Source organism: Sebastes umbrosus, chromosome 3 (assembly GCF_015220745.1).
Source record: "Sebastes umbrosus isolate fSebUmb1 chromosome 3, fSebUmb1.pri, whole genome shotgun sequence".
Lineage (NCBI taxonomy): Eukaryota > Metazoa > Chordata > Actinopteri > Perciformes > Sebastidae > Sebastes > Sebastes umbrosus.
Genome location: NC_051271.1, coordinates 2629958 through 2652500, shown reverse-complemented (window position 1 = coordinate 2652500; position 22543 = coordinate 2629958). Strand labels below are relative to the sequence as shown.

General features: G+C 39.7%; 2 long non-coding RNA genes across 2 annotated transcripts in view; one reads left to right on the top strand and one right to left on the bottom strand.

The window, feature by feature from the left end:
* The window catches only part of LOC119485161, a 569585-nt gene that overhangs the window by 292670 nt on the left and 254372 nt on the right, over positions 1-22543 (bottom strand). The window lies entirely within an intron of this gene.
* Positions 1-22543, top strand: part of LOC119485160 — a 60030-nt gene that overhangs the window by 37246 nt on the left and 241 nt on the right. Inside the window, exon 4 of the long non-coding RNA XR_005206200.1 lies at positions 11410-11414. This is a non-coding gene — a long non-coding RNA (uncharacterized LOC119485160). The remainder of the gene's footprint in view (positions 1-11409; positions 11415-22543) is intronic.

Here is a 22543-nt window from a genome sequence, read left to right as displayed (position 1 = left end):
AAAAATTCGTAACATTATAAATTAGTAATTTTTACGTGTTATTTTAGAGAGGAAATAGTGTGAAAATGAGGAACGTAGAGCATCTTGTGAAATTATACTTTAGGTTTCACAAATATCCAAATACTTAATCTTTTGACACATAAGCACCACGTTATCATCAGTATCAGGACCTTGAAAAGATTGTGCAATAAACTGTGTTTACACGGAACTGGGGAAAATTGCCTCTTTTGTGGAGGAGGAAATTACTTTGTTTTTTTGTGAAGTCATGACTTTATTCTCGTAATATTACGATTTTTTTTCTCGTAAATGTATGACTTTTTTTCTCGTAAACTTGTGACTTTATTCTCAATATTACGCCTTTTTTCTCGTTAACTTATGACTTTATTCTCGTAATATTACAACTTTTTTCTCGTACACTTATGATTTTATTCTCATAATATTACGACTTTTTTCTAGAAAAAGTATGACTTTATTCTCATTAATTTGCAATTTTTTTTCTTGTAATATTACGACTTTATTCTCAAAATCTGAGATTTTTTTTTCCTTCAATGTGGCCCTAATACTCCGTCATAATGTGGGACAGTTACACTCCTGTAAAAAAGTTGTACAAATCATGTCTGTGAGAATTTTAATTTGTAAAAAAAAAAAAAAAATCCATCTTCTAACCCACATACTTTATGCTTTAGGGTTTTGGGTGGCAGGAGGCTGTATTTTTGGCATGTTGCCAGTCCATCACAGTGCTAACACATGCAGACAACCAATCATATTCATATTCACACCTTGAGGCAGCCTCCAGTCTATTAAACTCACATTTCTTTGGACTGAGGAAACCCACGCAGACACGGAGAGAACGTGCACACCTTCTTGCAAAGAGGCGACAGTCCATAAAGCCCTTCAATCCTACTTTCATTAAAATGTCATACGATGAGTTTGTATTTATCATATTAGGATTAGGGTGTAGGATTTATAGCTATAAATTAAAACCTTTTTTCATGATGGTAAGACTGTATGTAGCCCCTTGTAGTACAATTCCTAATCAGGGTTTTTGTAGCCGTGTTTCCATTCACAGATTTTTATCGCATTAGAAAAGCTGTATGGAAACAGCAAAATTTGATTAAACATGCACAACAACAGTTGATGCACTAAATAGACTACGGAAACGCCTTTGCCAACATTAAACATTTAACTCACATGACTGATGCGTCTTCTCGGATATTCCCATCATTTCTTGTATTTGTCTCCGAACAACATGAACCACAGCTAACACTGGCTGACATTAACGAACTATCAAAACAAGGCCAAAACAAATTCCTAAAGACCTCTCTCCATTTTCCTCTCGTACATGGTTAGATGGACAAGTTGACTTGTTTTGTTGCTGGTTCACAACCTCTACTTCTTCTTCTACTGTGTTTACTAGGCGGATTATGGCCATATGTAGCCTGTAGCACCAACTACTGACCAACCTATGTACATTGTAGCCAAGTTTATTTGCTCCAAACCAGTTAAAAAACTTTGCTTGAAAATTGAATGGAAACAGCTTCTGTATGTTTAGTTTGCTCTCTGTGTTGGTTATTTACAGAGAATCCACATGTGTAGGGTTAAAGTGAAATTAATCAGTGTCGATGAAAGTCATTTTCACAGTTTTGGTGAATCACTCTGAACTTCACATTGCCAAGTTTTATGTCCAGGATTATTTGAACTTGGCTCACTATTTTATAATATGTCTGAGGAAAATGTTGATATTCCTAACGGCCTCATCTTTCTCCTCTGTCATCGTTCCTTTGCATTTCCTGTATTATGTTAACCACTCGCTAGCTTGCTAAACTGTTAGCCTCTGTGGCTTCTAGACGCCGACAGTAACGTTAACATTGCCGTTGCTTAGCAGCGGTGTTCTCACGACTTAACCACCTGAACGCCGAGCATATCGTGTACACGACTTCCCATGTTGTAAACACGAGCTTCATTTGAAGCCACCATCAGTTGTCACCGCAGATATCATATGACTTTATTATCTTTTATGTATTGAATGAGGTGAGCGCTCCTCTGGCCTTGAGCCTTTAACTCATTTAGCCCCTGGCTGTGAAATAGATTATTCATTTTATTATAAGGTTATCACTGCTGAGTATCACATTCTGATCTTCTAATATTCAAAAGTCAGTTGTCGGGCTGTGACTCACCCCCTCACAATAAGGAAGAGGTGTGAAAGGATTATATTGACTTGCTTATAAAAAAAAAAAAAATACACACAGAACCAGAGCAGATGTTTTCAAGCCATTCAGGTGTGCTTCCTTTATGTTTGAAGATGCAGATCGCTGAAGTGAAGCAGCTCCTGCGGGAGGAGAAGCCTCGATATTATATGAATGTCTTTTGTTGTGGTTTGATGTTGAGTCTTCTAGACTTCTGGTAGCCAAAACCTTACTTTCATGTATTTGACATGCAGCACAGCATGTCTATCACAATACCTGTGAGCTTTCTCTGCATGGCTGCTGAAGCTTTCTTTACACCGAGCTTATACATTCAGATATCAGATCGATGAAAAGCATCAGAGAGGAAAATATAAAAGGAACCTATGGCCTCTCCTGTCTGCCTGAGGCACCACCACAACCCTTCTGTCTTCATCTGGAGTTGATTTAGATCAGCACAACAACTTCCTATATATGCAGAGCACATTATAGATGACTCTTCAAAGCAGAATTGTATTAGCTGGAATCAGCTGTTTAGCAAATACAATTAAGAGGCGCTGCCACCTGGCTAGCAACCCGATTCAGCTCTGCACAATAATAATTTGCCAAAATGAGCCATTTAAAGCTTTTAAATTTTGTTTGTGACAAGAAGAGACCCCTTGGCCCGAGCTATCTCATACAAACATCACCTTTATCCTTCTGTTTTTGTTTAAATACTCCTCAGAGTGCTTCAGCATCAATAACGGCTGCAAACGTGTCAAAAAATCCATCAATGTCATTTTGGTTTGTTTTGGTCTTTTAGAAGATAATCTGATGTTACAGTTTTTCTCAATCGTTTCTCAAGTCTTAACTTTCTCTAAACTGTTAGTGCAATTTGTCACAACTGTTTCATGGGACATCACAACTCTGTTGCATGTTTGCAAATGTTAGTAACACACCTAAAACACTTCATTCATGCTTCAAAAGCTAGTTATTGTGTCTCTAAATTGGTCAATGTCACCAAAATGAAAAGTTGTTTTGTCATCGTGTGAGCCATCAAAATGATTAGATGTTTTTTTCCACTATGGCAGTCTGTTTCTGATATACAAATCTCTGTTTTGTTGACTGTTACGTTCTCCCTTTTAGGGTCCAGGGGATGGAGGGAGTAACAATACATTTTAAACCCAGCAATGAGAGAAGCTGGCAACAGATTGTGTGCAAAACAATGAAAATGTATTAACAAAATAATAATGAAGTGTACAAACACCAACTTAAAACTACTTTCTAACAGAACGTGTGATGTAATAATACAATTCAACAAATAAGGCGATAACCAATCTTAAAGTACTCAAATTAAAGCTACTGCTCCACAGAGGCAGCGAACAATCAGGGAGTACTCAGATTAACTATTTAGCAATTAACCCTGCTGAATCCAGCACACACTAGTCAACCACTGTCGACGCAAACCACGAAAACACACAGCGTGAGCCACTTGATACTGCCGTTTGACCCACCGGCAACGTCTGCTCCGTTCTCCTGCTCTCTTACACTCCGCCCTGATTGCTGATCAGCTGCAGGCTGCGTACCTTCATCCACTGCAGCTGCGCAGGGGGGGAGGGTGGCACCTGAGGAGACAGAGGAGAGGGCACAAAAACACATGCAACACAGCACGTAACATTGGCACTGACTTCTTACTGTACTACACCAGAATGTCAGTTTTGTCCAGCTGAATGCTGTTGTCTATCGCAATGAGCTGTTTAACGGTAGGTCAAAGTTTACTGGGAAAAGTCAATCCTGTACGATACTGTAGTACACAGAAACAAGATATGCACATTTGTGTTTACAGCAAATGTATCTGTATAGCAATGTGTCACAAGTACTGTAAACAGAAAATTAACCTTTGAGCTTTCATGTAAAGTCACTTTGCCACAAAATAATAATAATAATAATAATAATAATAATAAATAATAAACTTTATTTATATAGCACTTTTCTAAACAATGTTACAAAGTGCTTTTCAGAAGAAAAAAAAATCAACAAAACAGAAAAAAAAAAAAAAATAAATAAATCAGCAAAGAATAAAATACAAACAACAGATGGATCATAAAAACAAGAAACATCTGGGGATAAAATACATTTTAAAAAGTAGAATAAAATGGCCAGACAGGAATGATAAAAGCCAGCATCAGCATTTATTCAAAAATGCTTTCCTATAAAAATAGTTTTTAGAAGGGACTTCGCTGATGTAAGGGAACGCTTTAACGCTTCAAAAGTGATCATTCAAATTTTAAAATCAATTCTGAACATAACGGGCAGCCGGTGTAGATTGGCGAGCACAGGAGTGCTGTGTTCGTATCTCTTAGTGCCTGTTAAAATTCGGGCGGCAGCGTTCTGCACCAGTCGGAGTCAGTGAATGGAGCTCTGGCTGATACCAACATAAAGTGCATTACAGTAGTCTAGGCGGGGAAAAAATAAAAGCATGTATAACCTTATGTAAATCGGAAGAAGATGAAAAAGAATCTGACTTTAGAGATCTTTTTGAGTTGGAAGAAGCATGACTGAACAACTGCCTTTACTTTGAGCATCGAGTCAGAGATCTGCATAAGATATTACGCCGAGATTTCTGTTTCATGTTTGCCAATAAAAAATCCATGCCAATAAAAAAACAGTTATAAGCCCTGTAACAATGAAAAAAGCTGCGGTAGTTCAGTAAAAAACAACAAGCTGTACCTCCCCACAGTACGTAACACCGTGTCATATGGATATTTATGGAATATACATGTGTGTCTGACAGATTTTGATAAATGAATGGATCATTTTGCATGTGACGGCTCAAACGATGAAAGAAAGTTTAGAAGTTGACGATAATTTCACTGGAAGTCAACTCATCAATTTTGATCAGTAAGACATGTGCAAGTGGTTATTGTGCAAATTGTAGACATTTGCACTGACTCTTTGCACACATGTGCCAAAACACATGCAATTTGCTTTAATGAATGAGAAATTCTAATCTGTTGTGAACAGCAAACTAATTGTTCAGAGACTTGAGCTCAAAATAATTATCACCCAAGAATTGAGCCAAAGCCAACGAGAAAAACTGTAAATGATCACAAAATACTTTGTGATAACGAGGAATGCCACAACGATAAACCTTACAAAGGCCATGCTGGATGTGTTAACTGTTCAACACTTTAAAGCCAAAGTTGTTAGTATACAGTAGAAAGTCTGTATATTAAAAAAACAGTAATTTTGTGTGTGAAGAAATAACACAATACATTGAACAAGGTGCTATAAAGTACAAAATGAGATGTTGGATGTTAGTTCAGAGGTGCAGAAGAACAAAAAGAAAGGAGAGGGAGAGCAAAGAGAGTCTGATACAAGCTGAGAGAGTAGAGAGATTGAGGCAGTGAAGAACTAAGCTGTCAGGTCGGCTCTGAAGGGAACAGAAAGATGAGGCAAGTGTATGAGATGAAGAACGAAGGGCTGGAAGAAACCTAATGGAGATGGACACGCAGAGGTCAGAGACGGGAAGGGAGACAGAAATGTGAAAGGAAAGATGGAAAGAGGGAGACACGTGAGGAAGGGAAAAAAAGGGGAGAAGAAGCAGGACAAGGACGATGAAGGAGAGAAGGCAAAATTGAGGAAGAAGAATAAAAAAGGGGAAAGGTGGAGAGACAACAGAGTAGATCAGGGTTTAACTGAAACATAAAGGTAGAGAGAGTCACGGAAACAACGGGATGGATGGAGTTAAAGCAAGGGGAAAGAGAGATGTATAACAAGCTTAAAAATGATAAAAAGTGAAAGAATGATGGATAGAGCAGAAGTCACAAAAGATGTAGAAATGTACCTTATTACCTCCATAAATCTCATTCAGCAGGATTAAATATGATGAAAGCAGTAAATTATTAGATTGAATGCTCCGATACTTTAGGTACCTGTTATAAGGAATATGAAATTTCCAACATGTTGAAAAATTGACCAAAGATATTACAAGTCTAGATGTTCAATACACACTGACCGCGTCTGCAAAGTCTGCTTGATGTTTAATTGACGGAGGGTGCACGTAGGCTGCTAGATTTTTAATGAATAGCCCAAAGCTATGTATGCACAGGGACGCAGAGTCTGGTGTGGATACAGTACAAGTGTTTAATGCTTCAATATGGACAGAATGCTTTTCAGATAGCGCCCATCAAATTAACAGCAACGTGTCAGAAAGTGGTGTTCAAAACTTAAGCAAATTAGCTGAACCCCGATGATGTCTTTGTACATGACTAGAGATCTGAGATCACCTGCAAGTGAGCAGAAAAGTTGGAGGTAATTGGTGATGGAGCTGTTACAGGATGGAACAGGTTGCAGAACTAAACTGCTGAGGTAGTATCTGAGATGTTAGGAGAAGTTTTGGTGGATGGGCCCGACAAAACACCAGACTTTTAACCAGGAGCCCCGTGTGTGAGACCGTTGTTGACTGGTGTTTGGTTTTGTAAGTTACGTTAGTGACGTTTGTCATGTGACAATTGTTACGTAATGATTATCACGTGACGATTGTCACATATTGTTTATCAACGTTTGTGACTTTCTTTTACGTAGTGTGTACTGTTAAGTCGTAGTGTGTTTCACTTAGTTTACATTCTTACTTTAAGCCCGAACATGACGTTTTTCCTTATCCTAACTAAGTGGTTTTCTTGCCTAAATTGTGGACGTTTGCGTGATGTACAAATAACACGCAAATAGTCTAAAATGCGTACGACACGCGGAATGTCGGTGCAATATCATGGTATTTATGCACCTTCCTGTGAGACCGGGTTGACATTTGTTTTTCGCTTTTGGCCACTGGCAGTCCAACATGAAGGACATATGGATCCAAAATTGGTGTAATTCGAAAATGAACTGCCACTTGCAAATGCAACATAAAGTTCCTATTGTTACAGGTTTCCTCTCAATCCATGTCTCCTGCTCTCATTGGCTGTATAGCTTCCTGACACATTCCCCAAAAGGTCCAGATATTTAGCACGCTAGATATCAGGGGATGTGTCTGCAATGTCTTTGAACAGTTCACACATAACAATGTGCGAGTGCCGAGCCAATGCAGATCTGCCTCTCATCTGGGGCTTTTGTCTGAGAGCTCCAGGTGAGTGGAAAATCAGGGATAGAGTTGTGTAGTGTGAACTAGGCGTTAGTGGTCAGTGATGATGACGACAGTGAGGATAAAGTCTGTATAACATGTATTTTTCATACACTTTTCACCCTCAACCTATGGACACACACACGTTTATTCACATAAAGAAATGAACGCATGCAGAGGTTTTCTGTTTTCCTGTCTCACACACAATCATGAACACAAACAGTTACACGTACACACAAAGCTATGCATTCATTCTCACACATAAAAGTACACAGTTTTCCTCTCTCTCTCTCTCTCTCTCTCTCTCTCTCTCTGTCTCCCATTCACACACAGATCTAAAGCCAAAGCATCCTTTTGTCAGGATAATAAGAAGTTAATTGGTAGGTTGGTTCCAGCGGGGCTCAGGGCGGGTCGAACAGTCTGCTGCCGAGTTGCTGATACAGCCACACACCAATTAGGCTTTGTCTGAGAGAGAGAGAGAGAGAGAGAGAGTGAGAGAGAGATAGAGAGAGAGAGAGAGAGAGAGAGAGAGAGAGGGCTGGAGTTACAGGTGGTGACCAACATAGGAGGGGGTGAGGGTGGGAGTAAAGAAGAGGAGGGGGTAAGGGTGAGGGTTTTATGCGTTCTCACTTCCCTCCTTCCAGTGTGTGTGTGTGTGTGTTTGTGTGTGTGTGTGTGTGTGTGTGTGTGTGTGTGTGTGTGTGTTTGTTGTTGCATGTTTTTTTTTTTTTTGAGTATTTACATTTCCAGCCTAAAATATGTCTGTATAATGAAATCAGTGTTAAATAGTGTGAACCATATTTGCATAATGGAGAAAGTTTGCTACGCGGAGGAGGAAGAGGTTTGTTTTTTGTTTTTTTCACTGATGCAAACGTACGACTTGATTTCTGTTTGCTCATCCTGCAAACAAATAATAATTTGATTGTAAATTACACGTATAATTGCAACTCTCCTCATTTTACGAGCTGAAGATGCGTAATCTACATGATTTGCTTATGAGGGGAAGGTGTTTTTATTCAGTCTGTCTTTCATCATCTCATTATTGTGGCGTAGAGGCTCCGAGAGAAATGTAACATCCAAATCTAATTAAAGTACATGCAGAATTTTTATGTGATGATAGCATCTTTCAAATGAGACAGTCTTTGTGGAAATGTGTGCTTGTAGCCCATTCATCTCATTGCTCCAAGATACTACACATTCCTTCAACAAGTTTGCCAATTTCTAAAAATACAGCTAAAAACTGCACAGCTCTAGATATTGTACATATTTTATAGTATTTGTTTCATATTTTCATTGTAAGTTTCTTCTGCACAGTTTTCATTTTAATTAAGATATATTGTACACATTGTTATTATTATTTTATTGTAATTTTCTTCTATTCTATATTTATGTTTCTTGATTTTTGTACTTACTTTTATTCATAATTACATATTCTCTTTCTATTTTTATGTTATGCACCAATACGCCAAAGCAAATGCACTGTAATTCATATATATCCCACAAAATCAATTGGTGTGCAACCCACGTATGAACAAGGAAGTATACAGGGAATTGAACGCTGTGTAGGGAGGAGGTCGGGGTGGATGGATGGGTCAAAAAACACCACACTTTCACCCAGTAGACCGGCGTTCATGTCCCGTGTGAAACCAGAAGTCAACCATGGTAACTTCCATACATAAGTTACGCCACATCCGGTGTTATTTTAACCCAAACCACCATCTTTTCCTAAACCTAACTAAGTAGTTTTTGTCACAGAACTTCCGTACTTACCACTTCCAGTGTGACGTAACTTATCCACAAGCTTTTCCTAAGTATTTTTTGCTACCTAAACCTAACCAAGTTTATTTTGAAAAGACTGGCACAGAAATTGATGCTGGACATTTGTAGGAAAAAGCACAATAAATGAAGAATAACCTTTCATAAGATATCATACAAACCGTTGTATGAGAACATGTTGCATCATATATATTATAAACATTGTCATCTTTCTTTAGTCTTCATGTATTATATATAATTATAGTGGATTATAATAGCAATACATTTTCACGGTGCACAGCTCAACGTGCAACCTGTGTATTTTGCTATATTCACGTTGAAATGTGACTGAAACATACGGAGCATATTAGTGCACAAAGACAAGTGGATTATGCTGCAAGATTGTTTCAAAGGAAGTTTTTGACACCGTCTTTAACTTTTTGAAAACTTGCCACTATTGATATCCATCGTAAGTGACACAAAGTCCAGCTGTCCGCAGTTTATTTTTTCTATGAAGGAGGAAACGACTTCACTTTTAACAGCCACCTTTCAAGCCCACAGGTGGTTGAGCGTTTGATGCCAAAGAGACAGGTTTGGGGTTATAGGTCTCACTTAAGGAGCTCCATTGTTGCAGCAAAAAGTTGTGCAGGATTCCTGCTGACCTTGAAAACCATTGAAACCATTGATTGTTTGAAAAATGTAAAAAGTTGCTGAAACAACAAAATCCAAAACAAAAGACAAGAAACTGCACTCACAATTTGATTTACACAAATTTGTACTTTTTTCATTCAATGAGTATTATGTTTACGGATAACTAATTCTAACTGTATTAGAAATTTATAGAAATACAACAAGAAAACAACTACAGAAGTGCTCCTGTGTGTCTTCAACAGATCGCAGCTGTCACAGGAAACCATATTAGATCCTACTTTTATGTACTTGTAATATTATTTGCATGACAAATCTTAAATGTATTCATATAAAAGATGTTTTCAAGTTATGTCAGCATTGAGGAAAAGATTGTCTGAAGATATTTCAACAATGACAGCACTTTACAAGTTAACAGAAGACAAAGCAGGTGGACATTTGGGGCATTTTGAGAATGAAAAACTTCGTCAAACTTAGTGTTTGTGTCACAGAGTTTTATTTTTTTGAACATTAAAACCAAAACATCCAGAAACAGAATATTCCCCAGAGTCGTCTCTGAGCAAAGGCTTCCTTTTCTTGCAGCGAGACACATGAAAACTTCCAGCTTGTCCAAGTTTTGAAAGGAGTTTTCTGTGTCAGCACAAATGGCTGAAAAGTCGTATATATCCGTACATGTTCTTTTCCGCTCTCTTTTGGCCTTTTGTCACGAAGCTATTTTGATTGTATTATATTCTGAACTGGAGCATCTAAAATGTCAGAGGAAACTTGCACCTTTTAAAAAGTGCAGTAGCACAAATTCAGCCTTATACCTCGACATGCAAAAACACTTAATATCCAACCACATTCAAGTCTAGACAAAACACAATCAATTACAATGATCCATTTAAGATCTATACTGCCCTAGAAAAGCAGAGCACTGAAAGTACAGAAACATCAAAGTAAAAAGTAAACTCAGGCTGAGGAGAGAAATGTTGTAAAGTCTTTGTGGTTGGTTGTGTGTTGTAGAGTCAGAAGATGACATGGCTACTGCTAATCTTACTTATCTTCTGTATGACTGAATTTAGCTATGAAAATTATTTATCTCAAGCTAAATTATAGCTGCAAGCAGCGATGAACGGGCCCTCGCACCTTCCCACATGTTGGCGTTACTTGTGTGACGGCGGTCAATGCGGTCAGGAACTCCCGTCTCCTGGGTGAAAAACCCTGTCATAATTACTACGGTCGCTAGAGGTCGCTGTTATGTTCTTTTATACCTTCTTTCGGTGATCTACCATGCGAATCGATGATAAAGCCTACTAGTGGGTGTAGTAGGCCCCTATTGGCCCACATCTGTGGCGCTTATAGCGACTGATAAAGCCTATTTAACAGCCTGACAACAGTATAATCGGCTTCCAAAATGCATGTGTGTGGTATCTAGGAGGTATATGCAAAAAGATGCATTTAAACTACCTTGTGTGGATTTGCCTTGTGTTGGTTGACAAATAAAGCTTCTTTTCTTTTCTTCTTCTTCTTCTTCACCATGTCAGGCGACTTCTTAAAATAAGTAACCAAACCGACAGTCAGTAACATTTGAACCACAAGACACAGGAGGATTCACGGACACACTTACCTCCATGGAACCCACTTGCTGTTAAGAGGCGAGAGGAGAAGAGGGCAGGGTTGGGCAGGAGGAGAGCGAGGCAAGAGGAGAGGAAATTGCCGGTAAAGTGGAGTCAGGATGAGGAAGAGTTGGAGAGTGCAGGGTGAAGATAATAAAAGGAGAGATAAGAGGAGACGAGAGGAGGGGACAGGAGTGAAAGATGGGAGGATGTACTCGGAACTGATTTCCCCTGATTTGTATTACTCTCACTGTATCACTCTGTCCCTCTCTCAGCATGGGAAGTCTTGTTTCAGAGTAAAAGAACAGACTTTGCACAATAAAAAAGATAACAAATCAGCAGGAAATAGTGCTGGGTCTGCAATTAGTGTTTGGGTCAAAGTTCTGATTAATCCCTGTGCTGTGACTATGTGTGTGTTTGTGTGTGTGTGTGTGTAAGTGTGTGTGCATGCTGCACGTGTAGCTTTTGTGTGCAGAATTGATCGCACAGCCAGGTCAATGGCTGCGCCAATAAGTAATGAATCTTGAGGTGTGTGTGTGAGTCTGAGTGGAAGATTAAAGTGTGTGAATGTGCATCAAATGGTGTGTGGGTACTTGTCGAAGTGTGTGCACATCCCTGCCACAGTGCTTAAAGATGCAGAAACACACACACACACACAAACACAGACACACAGAAGTTACACTACTATCATGATTTTAATCATAAAATAATGAAAACAGTGGTTTGATGCAGTCGCTCCAATTAAAACCTGGGAAATATAAAAAGGTTGTCCCGGGGCGAAATAGTCAAGCTATGGAACTAAAATGAGAGGCAGACCTGCAGATTGGAGAAAAACAAAATGAGTAATAGTAATAGAATCCCTACCGTGCTGGGCTGGCACGTCAAGTCAAACACAGTCAAGACAAGCCAGCCCATGTGTATTGAAAAGGGGCTTATGTGGATACCTGAACATTGCTGGCTGTCCACCAGATTTTGGAACCTGGCTGCAGGGATTTGGATGATTCAGCTGGATGTTGGATGATAAATCCTGGCTACCAGTCGGTGTCTTTGACAACAAACTCAGAAAACAAATTCTATAGAGACCTTTATAAATCTTTAGATATTGCACAAGGGCTCCATCATGTTGAAACAAGAAACTGCAACAACAAGCGGCTCCTAAACATTTGGAATCACACTAATGTATGAAATATCATTGTATACTACAGCATTACAAATACAATATTAATTACTTAATTCATTCCGAGATCAATTGGAATGAAAGGGCCTAGCCAAATCATGATAAACAGCCCTGAAAGTATGTGGATATGGGTATAACATACACACACATGCATTATTTTATTACTAAAGTATTAATAGAATAACAATAATAAATCACCTCATACAGTATACTATATATGACAACTTGCTCTGTGGCTTTATGAGGATTTTGGGATGAGACTAACACCTGCAGCTCCCCCTCTGCCACCTGTCACTCCAAGGACGAGCTCCGCTCTCGTCCACGTCGCTGAGCGGTTATTACCTTTCTGCTGCTGTCAATTAAAGAACCGCGTCGTGGTCGGGGGTGATGAAAGAGGGCAGAGAGGTTAGCTACGGAGCCTGCATAGCCAGACAGCCACCTGTTCCAAATATTGTTCACTGGGAAACAGAGTGACTGTCAGAGAGTGATCAAAAAGAACGATCAGTAAGGACACGTTGAGACTTTAGTTTAAATGTCTTTTACCGACTTGACTGACTCAATATATGTTCAGACCACTGGTGGAAGAACTATTCACATCCTTTAAGTAAACTTCCTTCTTTACAGGAAACAACTTGGTTTGGTTTAGGCAACAAAAGTACTTGGTTAGGTTTAGGAAAATAATTGTGATTTGGGTTCAAATACGTACATTTGTTAGTTAACTTAGGTTACCGTATGTAGCGTACGTTGCAACGTCAGTTAAGTATGTTACGCAAGAAAAAATACCACAGTGCACAAGCACCAAATCATAGTACTACATTGAAATTTATACTAAAAGAAATATTATGAGGTACTTAATTATCAAAGTACTAATTGTACTAACTAGTTACGTTGGTGGACATTATCTGTGATCAATCTGTGTGTATCTTGAGAAACTGTCTCCACATTGTTGAAATGCTCACATGCAAGACAAGAGCAACACATTCTCATCCCAACTCATCTCATACCGCCCCTTGGTGTAACGCCCCTAACGCCCCTTGGTGTCACGCCCCTTAGTGTCACGCTATTTTCGGCATTAAAATCACTATAGTTAGGTTTAGGAAATAACTACACGGTTGGGCTTAAAACTACTACGTTTGTACAGTGAAAATGACACTGAACGTTGTGAACACGGGACACGAACCAACAGCTGATTGTAACGCGACTCACGGGACACTAACAGCGACCTTCTGGATGTAAGCCTTGTGTTTGTTTTTGGGACACCGACCATGAACAACAACATCCCTGGTTCGACTGGGGCTTCTGTTCTCTCTCTCTCTCGTTTCCCGTCATCTCTTTGCTGGGGGCTATCTATATTAAAAGCATAACATTCCCAAAATATAATTTTAGAAAAAACTTATCTTTGAATGAAATACCATTGTCACTGAACATAATTTTGCATAATCGTCCAATACCAAGCTTTAAATCCAAGCTCAACATTTCCTGTGTCTCAATATTTTCACCCTAGGTGAGCACTTTCTAGACTACTACTAAAAAAATCTCTCTATTATGCAGAAATTACCTGTTTTCATACCAATAACCGGCAGAGTGAGAGAAAGTGAAGCTTATTTCCTGAGATGGATTTTGAAATGACACACTTCATATTTGCCTATTTTCACGGCGGAGGCAATTTTCAGAGAGCAGTCTTGTGTGTGTGTGTGTGTGTGTGAGTGGTCATTGCGGACGGATGGACACATTAAATGTTTCAGTGTCTGGCTTTATAGCTGCTGACACAGCATTGAGAATGAACAGTATAGGCACTATACCCATGAAATGAGACTGACACGGTTTACTGTAACAGAGCCAGGCTGGTGATGCGTCTGTAAATATATATATCATCAAATAAAACAACGCCTGGCCTTTAATGGACGGATAATCAACATGTAATCGGACCGCACATTATCTTTTTCACCCTCCCACAGTTACATTCTCAGCACATTTACAGCTCTTCATGAAATGAGCGTAAAGGGGAGGCTCGATCGAAAATGAGCTTTTCTCAATAACAATTTATTGCAAATATAGAAATAGATCTTTTTGTACAGAAATTGTAAGGAGAAAGATTACACGGCATTGTACTAGCAATTACGGGAGACGAGAGATGAAGCTGTTTTGAAATGATTACTGTTGAGGAAAAGCGGCAGAAAATGAACGACGAGTGTAAAACTAATCAAACAAATGCCGGCTGCTGTGAGCATTTGTGTCTTGTTGGTATTTAGGACGGTTTGCTTATCGCATTGTATTCTCCTTCCAGCCGGCTGAAACCAAATTACTGAGTAGCGCTCTGTTGCTTTCACCTATTGTAGTTTGTCACATCAATAAGAAGGTGCTAATTTTGAGACTGAACACCATCCTGCAATCAACTGGCATGAGTGATTCCTTGAGGAATTCCTTCTGGGAATTCAAAGAGGTCAATGCACTGAATTAAAAGGCATTGGAAAAGCACATCCTCTTGCTTGTCCTAATAATATGTTTCATGATGAGGACACAGCCCCTAATTGAAATAAATGGCAGGTCCTTTTATAGAAACTGTCATTGATAGACATGCTTTGTCTGGCCTCCTGCTGTGGTAACCAAGTCTTGGGGACTATATTTTGCACAGGTAGCGTGATGATGACAGATGCATGATTGGAGATGTCTGGCTCCCTGTCCCTCTCAGGGTGTTGTTAGCTCTCTGAAGGCGGCTATTAAAGGACCAATTTGTGCTAGGCCAGGAAGGAAACTGAGACACAGCAAAATATAGTCATTGCAAACAGTTTATCTGGAGGGTGAATGCCTTTAGACCTTTAAGGGAAAGGACTGCTGCCCTGAAAAGACTGAAGCCTCAATGTGTTTAGAAAAAGTACTCAATGGTTTTCACTGCTTCAGCAAATTGCAACGTTGATTTGGATTGCAGTGTGCAGCTGCAGCACAATACAAACTTTAGAGCACTCTTAGGGAGTTCGTTAGTTCAGTGGCAGGAAAAGTTGGAACTTTTACATTAACATTTGGAAATAATTTGAGGTGACGTCGGTACAACGAATGCATGTTCACCCATTAAATAATGCAAGAGGTAGGAGATATAGCATGTTTACTGACTGGATGGAGAAATCATCATCATACTCACACCAATAGCTCTGTTGTCAAATTGCAGCCCCATTTTGGGATTTAGCCGGATAAGACTGGTGTGGTATGTGGTTTCAGAGATATTTCAAAGGAGAGGCAGACAGTAAGATTGGTGGGTTGGGGGTAGTAGACATGCCAAATGGGAATATCTAGTGCCTGAACTCCTGAACTACAGAACTAGTGGTAAAGAATAAGAGAAGAAAACATCAACTCTGGTTGATTTATACTTCTAGATATTCTACTACTTGGCTGGATGATATTCTTCTTACATTGGACACATTTTGTGGGCCGCATGAAGATCAGATCTTAGGTAAGGACAGACAGGTGGGAAGAGGTAGATACTGTATAAGTGGAAGAGGCACAGGGCACCTGCAGGTACTCTCTTTGGAGCCTAGAGAGCCTAAGTCTTGACATCATGGACATAAATAAATATACACCGATCAGCCATAACATTAGGTCAGCACAGGCACCCTGACCGGTCTGCGGCTACGCAGCCCCATACGCAACAAACTGCGATGCACTGTGTGTTCTGACACCTTTCTATCTTTCTTCGCTCCCCACGTGCATCAATGAGCCTCGGGTCTGACCCTGTCGCCGGTTTTCCTTCCTTGGACCACTTTTGGTAGGTCCTGACCACTGCAGACCGGGAACATCCCACAAGAGCTGCTGTTCTGGAGATGCTCTGACCAATTTGGCCCTTGTCAAAGTCGCTCATATGCTTACGCTTGCCAATTTTTTCTGCTTCCAACACACACTCAAAATGTTCACTTGTTGTCTAATATATACCCCCCCCCCTACCATCCCCCCCCCCCCCCCACAATGCCAGGTGTCATTGTAACGAGATAATCAATGTTATTCACTTCACCTGTTAGTTGTCTTAATGTTATGGCTGATCGGTGTATATGAACATATGAACCACACAACATACTCTCAAGTTAGGCTCCAAGGTTGGATTTCTTGAATGAGCTTCTCTTACTTTCTGGAACAGAATCAGTAAATTATGGTTTTACTTCTACTTCTGTTTATGAGTTCAATAATATAGAGTAGATCCCTTATGGCAGGCCCATGTGTGCTGTCTGGTTTGAGAAAAATGTGAAAATTCACTAAGAATAATTTACTATACAAATATCACCTAGGGTAACATATGTTTTACTCAAATGGCTACCAAAACATGTATTCCATTTGGGGCCTGTAAGAGGTGGACATGCATCCTGTCTTGTCCCAATCCAAAGTCAGAGGATGAAAATAGAGCCCCACTCGGGGGCCAGCCTTGGTCCCATTACCGCCACCCTGATATGGGCAGAATGGACCCACATGGGGCCTAAAGTACACGGAGCAGATGGACAAAAAGAGCCCATGTGGGGCCCCGTGTGAACATGTCAGCTCAGGCCATGCAAAAACATCATGGGTCACATTCAAACACAGGACTTTATAGACTTTAATCCAAGCAATGCCCCGAATCTAGTGTGTTTTAATAATGGCATGGTGATCTGAATGATCAACAAGGTGATACTAGGTGTGGTGGTTATGGAATGAAATTAAAATGTTATATGAAGTACTTGAGATTTATCTCATAATCTCTAATTTTATGAGGAACTGATATAAAATGTCAGTGGACTGTCCGTGTCTCCTATCCGTATTCCCATCGCCCTGAGCAGCCATTGTTTCTGTGGCCCAGATAGCAGGTTTCTGCTGAGAGAGGGGGTGGACACTCTGCATACTGATACGCAACTCTCATGCTCCTTCTTTCACTCTCATTAAAACAATGGAGAGAGGGAGGGAGATAGGCGGCAGTAGAATGGAGAGACAGAGAGAGAAAGAGAGAGAGAGAATCATAGGTGAAAGACAGGACATATTAAGACGGACTCTGCAAAGAAAGGGAGATAGGAGAGGGGGGGGAAATCATTAAACAAAACGCTGGTGCCACTGCAGTGCTTCAAATCAGCTGTCAAGTCCTGGCCCTCACAGCGAGATAGCGGGAGGGAGGAAAACAGCGAGAGAGACATGGAGGGAGATATCGAGGGAACTTAAAGGTCAGAACACAATGAGTTCCCATCAAGGAGGAGGGCAGAGTCAAGTGTTCGCATCTAGCAGCCCATCTCTGTTTAGTGCTGCAGACCTCCGGTGTCGTTTCCACCACAGGCGGCTTCACACCGGCAAAACAAAACTCTCAAAGCCCTCACGGCTGTTCGAAATGCAATTCAGATAGGAGTGCATGAGCCGCATATTTCAACATATTCAGCTTATGCGTGATGGCAGTAGAGCTGTCCTTTCCTTTAGGGGATGCTTAGCAAAATCAGATGTTTTCATTTTATAGTTTCATTTCCAATTATAATCCAGTTTTTATGCTAGTTAATATGAAAGCAATTACACAAGTGTGGCCACTGTTGGTGCTTCGATTTTAACTGGTGAAGAAATAATATCAAATAGTGCTTTATTTAATTTCATTTAAACTGGATTCTCCAAAATGAGATACGGACAATTTGTCATGACCCCTGTCCTATGTTTTGATTCTGCAGCTGCCCTATGTTTTAATTCTGCAGCTGTCCTATGTTTTAATTCTGCAGCTGTCCTATGTTTTGATTCTGCAGCTGCCCTATGTTTTAATTCTGCAGCTGTCCTGTGTTTTAATTCTGCAGCTGTCCTATGTTTTAATTCTGCAGCTGTCCTATGTTTTAATTCTGCAGCTGTCCTATGTTTTAATTCTGCAACTGTCCTATGTTTTAATTCTGCAGCTGTCCTATGTTTTGATTCTGCAGCTGTCCTATGTTTTAATTCTGCAGCTGTCCTATGTTTTGATTCTGCAGCTGTCCTATGTTTTGATTCTGCACCTGTCCTATGTTTTGATTCTGCAGCTGTCCTATGTTTTAATTCTGCAGCAGTCCTATGTTTTGAGTTTGCAGCTGTCCTATGTTTTAATTATGCAGCTGTCCTATGTTTTGATTCTGCAGCTGTCCTATGTGTTGATTCTGCACCTGTCCTATGTTTTAATTCTGCAGCTGTCCTAGGTTTTGAGTTTGCAGCTGTCCTATGTTCTGATTCTGCAGCCGTCCTATGTTTTGAGTTTGCAGCTGTCCTATGTTCTGATTCTGCACCTGTCCTATGTTTTAATTCTGCAGCTGTCCTAGGTTTTGAGTTTGCAGCTATCCTATGTTCTGATTCTGCACCTGTCCTATGTTTTGATTCTGCAGCTGTCCTATGTTTTGATTCTGCAGCTGTCCTATGTTTTAATTCTGCAGCTGTCCTATGTTCTGATTCTGCAGCTGTCATATGTTTTGATTTTAACTCTAGTCCATTGTTTTCAAAATGGGAATATAGACTGGTTCACTGCTAGTCAATGCACATTACATCGATGCAGTCCCTTCTCTTTTCTCTATGCATTCTTAATGTGTGTACAGATACATAGATATGAGTGGAGATACATTAGTTTTACTGCTTAATTGACCTAAGTGTGGCCATGTGATGAAGCTCATTGCCATTAACACACATAACATTGCAGTGTCCTTGTCCTTACTGTTGAGGACTTTTGCACCTTAGTGATACTTTTCTGTATCATATTTAGGCTTGTCTTATTGTTTGTCTAAGTTTGTACATCTTTTATTTTTTTTCTGTCACTCTCTTCCCCCTCAAGTGATATCACAAATAGCATGGCTATTGTAAGTCATTTTTGAAAAAAACATTTTAATCAAAAGTTAAATGTGCGTCAGTTAGCTCCACCCATGGCTTGCCCACTGCTCTGAACACCGTCACTGCTGTTTCTTATAAAGTCTGGTCATGTACCAGAGATTCTACTTTGTGCTTATTTAGTCTTTTATATTCTTTTGGGGTCGCGGCAGATCTCCATTGAACAACCGGCCTCTCAATGTTCTGATGGTGTTTTTAAAGCTGAATGAGCCATTTGTCACTAGTTGTTATTTTGTACATAGAAAGGCATACAAAAACTGACAAAAACTGACTGTATACTCATATGGGAATGAAACCTCACGAGTCCTTCCTCTTTCAAATTAATTACCCGCTTGTTCTGACATCTCTTTCACCTTCCACGGTTGTCTTTGCATTTTTAGACTTTTTTTAACACAAGAAAAAAACTGTCAGACTAATTTGTATACTGCAGTTCCACTTAGGATGCAGGAGCTGAATGATGTCGAGGAAGGACTCCTCCCCAGTGGCAGCCTTTTTTTAAAAGGGAAAAGGTCTGGTGTAATGCATTTAGAGTTTTTCTGTGAGGTGGTGGCATTTGAAGCTTTGATTCAGAAATGTAAATCTGTCTCTCATGGGAGAAGGTTGAAAGGGGGGATTTGTTAGGGTGTTATTTGAAAGCTCAGAGGAACAGGCTTTTCCAGTACCTCGGAGAATAAATATACTTTGAAAGAGTGCTGCATGGTTTGTGATTATCAAAGATATCACATTTGTTGATGAAAGATCAGATACCGCGGTAGCGTGACAGGAACGAAAGCATGACAACGGAGAGTGCATCCGACCAGAAATATTCACTAACAGCTAAGTTAGTCTTAAAAGAGCTAAGGAAACTGTATTTTCACAGAAGAAAGGGACAGTATTTTCTTCATATTTTCATAAGTAAACACTTATTAATGTGACGTACATTGACTCAGCATACACAACAATAAATATCTGCTCGAGGAAAATACAGGAAATCATGCAAATATAACACTTTATTTCATTTGTCATAAGGGACATTTTTTCCACCTCTATACTCTGGATTCTCTTAATAATTACAAGTAGTCATTGCACAGTCCCCCGACCGCTTTACAGAAAAAACTCATCCCTTGTTCCCGAACCCCCCCCCCCAACCACCACCCTCGACACATAGAGCGCCATCCCTCTCTTCCCACCCTTCACCCTCCACCAAAGAAACATATAGAGTTAACAGGCTCAGTAGAAAAACAGTCATTTGTTCCTACAGTTTGTACAAAATTCACAGATTTATCTTGTTTGTTTGCCGTCTTCGTTTTAGTTTACACACTGCCTCCCCGAACAGGCAACCAAACTGCTGTAAAAATCACACCAGAAATAGATCAAAGTACACAAAATAAAACAAACAACAGTCAACAAAAAATTAACATAGCATGGATAGAAATAGCTACCGCCGCTGATGCGGGTGTGTGAACAATACAATACAGCAGTCTGTGAGTGTGTGTGGGGAGGGGAGTGCAGTGAAGACATGATATTCACATTTCAGCTCATTGTCTGAATTTCATCCATCTTCATGCATGTCACACCGCAGTGTCACGGTTCCCCTCTGATCTGTCGCTTCGCATAACAAGCTAAACTAATAACGTATGGCAGATTAATAACCGGCTTTATGTAGATGTAGCAGTGCATGTTAATGAGCTGTGTTGTTGCTCCCTGGATTTATACAAATGAGGCAGTGGAAGAGAAAAGTACAGGAAGAAAAAAAAAAGCATGGAAACACAAATACTATCAATAGAGCATCGTTTTTTTGTTGTCGTTATCTATTGGATAAAAATAGAGGGACATTAAGGGAAACACTACACAACTTTTCTTGATGTTGAAATAATTTCATTCTTTCCAATTGCGGGAAATTGGGTTTTTACAAGGTTTAGGATATTTTGAGGAAATTTGCTGTTGGTGTGGCCGGCAGTGAACAACAGACAGGGAGTCATAAAGACATAAAGTTCCATAAAGTCATCAGAATGAGAGACACAGCAGATGTTAGCAGAATGAACCTGGCCAACTGATTGGGCAGGACAAACATCTAAAGGCCAGAAGGTGCATATCATAATCTTCGGAAATGGTTTCAGAATTTATCATATTTTTGGCGGTGCAGATTTGGACTGTATCTACAGTATTCAGGTCAGTTTTGAGTCCGAAATCGGGCGGCAGTGACAGAGAAAAAAACCCCAAAAGGTTACATCTTTAGCTGATCAGACAAATTATAAAGACTGATAGTTGTTTGTTTGTGTAAATCATGCGTGTATATATCCATAACACAGCATTTTCAATATTCTTTAGTTTGGGGCTCATTGATAGAGAAAAATCTAGTTGAGTTTCTGGGTTGATCTTTTTCTACAAAGACAGATTTGTATATTTGAAAAACAGAAATAAAACTGTGATTGTGAGAGTGTGTGGCTGATATACTGTAGATGTTGGACAATAATGATGTTGCACAACAAATGGCACCATTGGATATTGAAATCATTGCTGACAAAACAATTGTGTTTTCAAGGATTGAATCATCTGCGTTCATGAAATATATTAAAATATGAATCACAGGAAGCGGCGTTGTAACAGAGAAGCTTCACAACATTTGGATATTGAGCTCCTCGTCTGCAGGCAGTGATTACGACTGTAAATAATATTATAACAAGACTTAACGTCCCGCTAATGGTCCCTGGAGGCTGCTTTGTTCATCATACTAAACCGCAGGAAAATGCTGCACATAATGAACGGCATTCTGATGAGGTTACTATTCATCCACTTTGTCCTAGTTTAACCTGAGGGAGCTTTTACAGGAAAGGGATGAAATCATTTAGGTCTTCCCCCTTTGGGAGCTTGACCGTAATCAGCAAATTTAATCGCAATCTATCAATTATGACATATTTTGTTTGCAGTAAAGTCATGGATTGTCCTAATTCTTCAGGGTTCATCCTTTGGGGAGCATTGGTGTGCTCAGGGGATTTAATATCAATCTGCCCATCTGACTGTGCCTGTTGCACTTTGATATTTCTTATTTACAGGTGGAAAGTTTGTGATTATGATGGCATCAGAGGAAAGGGTAAGAGACACCGGAAACAAAAGGATTAATCTTCTGGGGATCACGAATATCCGCAGTGAGTTTAATGGCTGGTTTGTTGTTCTCGTAAATTTTATGAAAAAATGATGGACAGGTGGATGGACAGACCAACGTCAGTATACTTAAGTAAAATGTTAAAAAAAAAAACAATAAAAAATGTCTGTCATG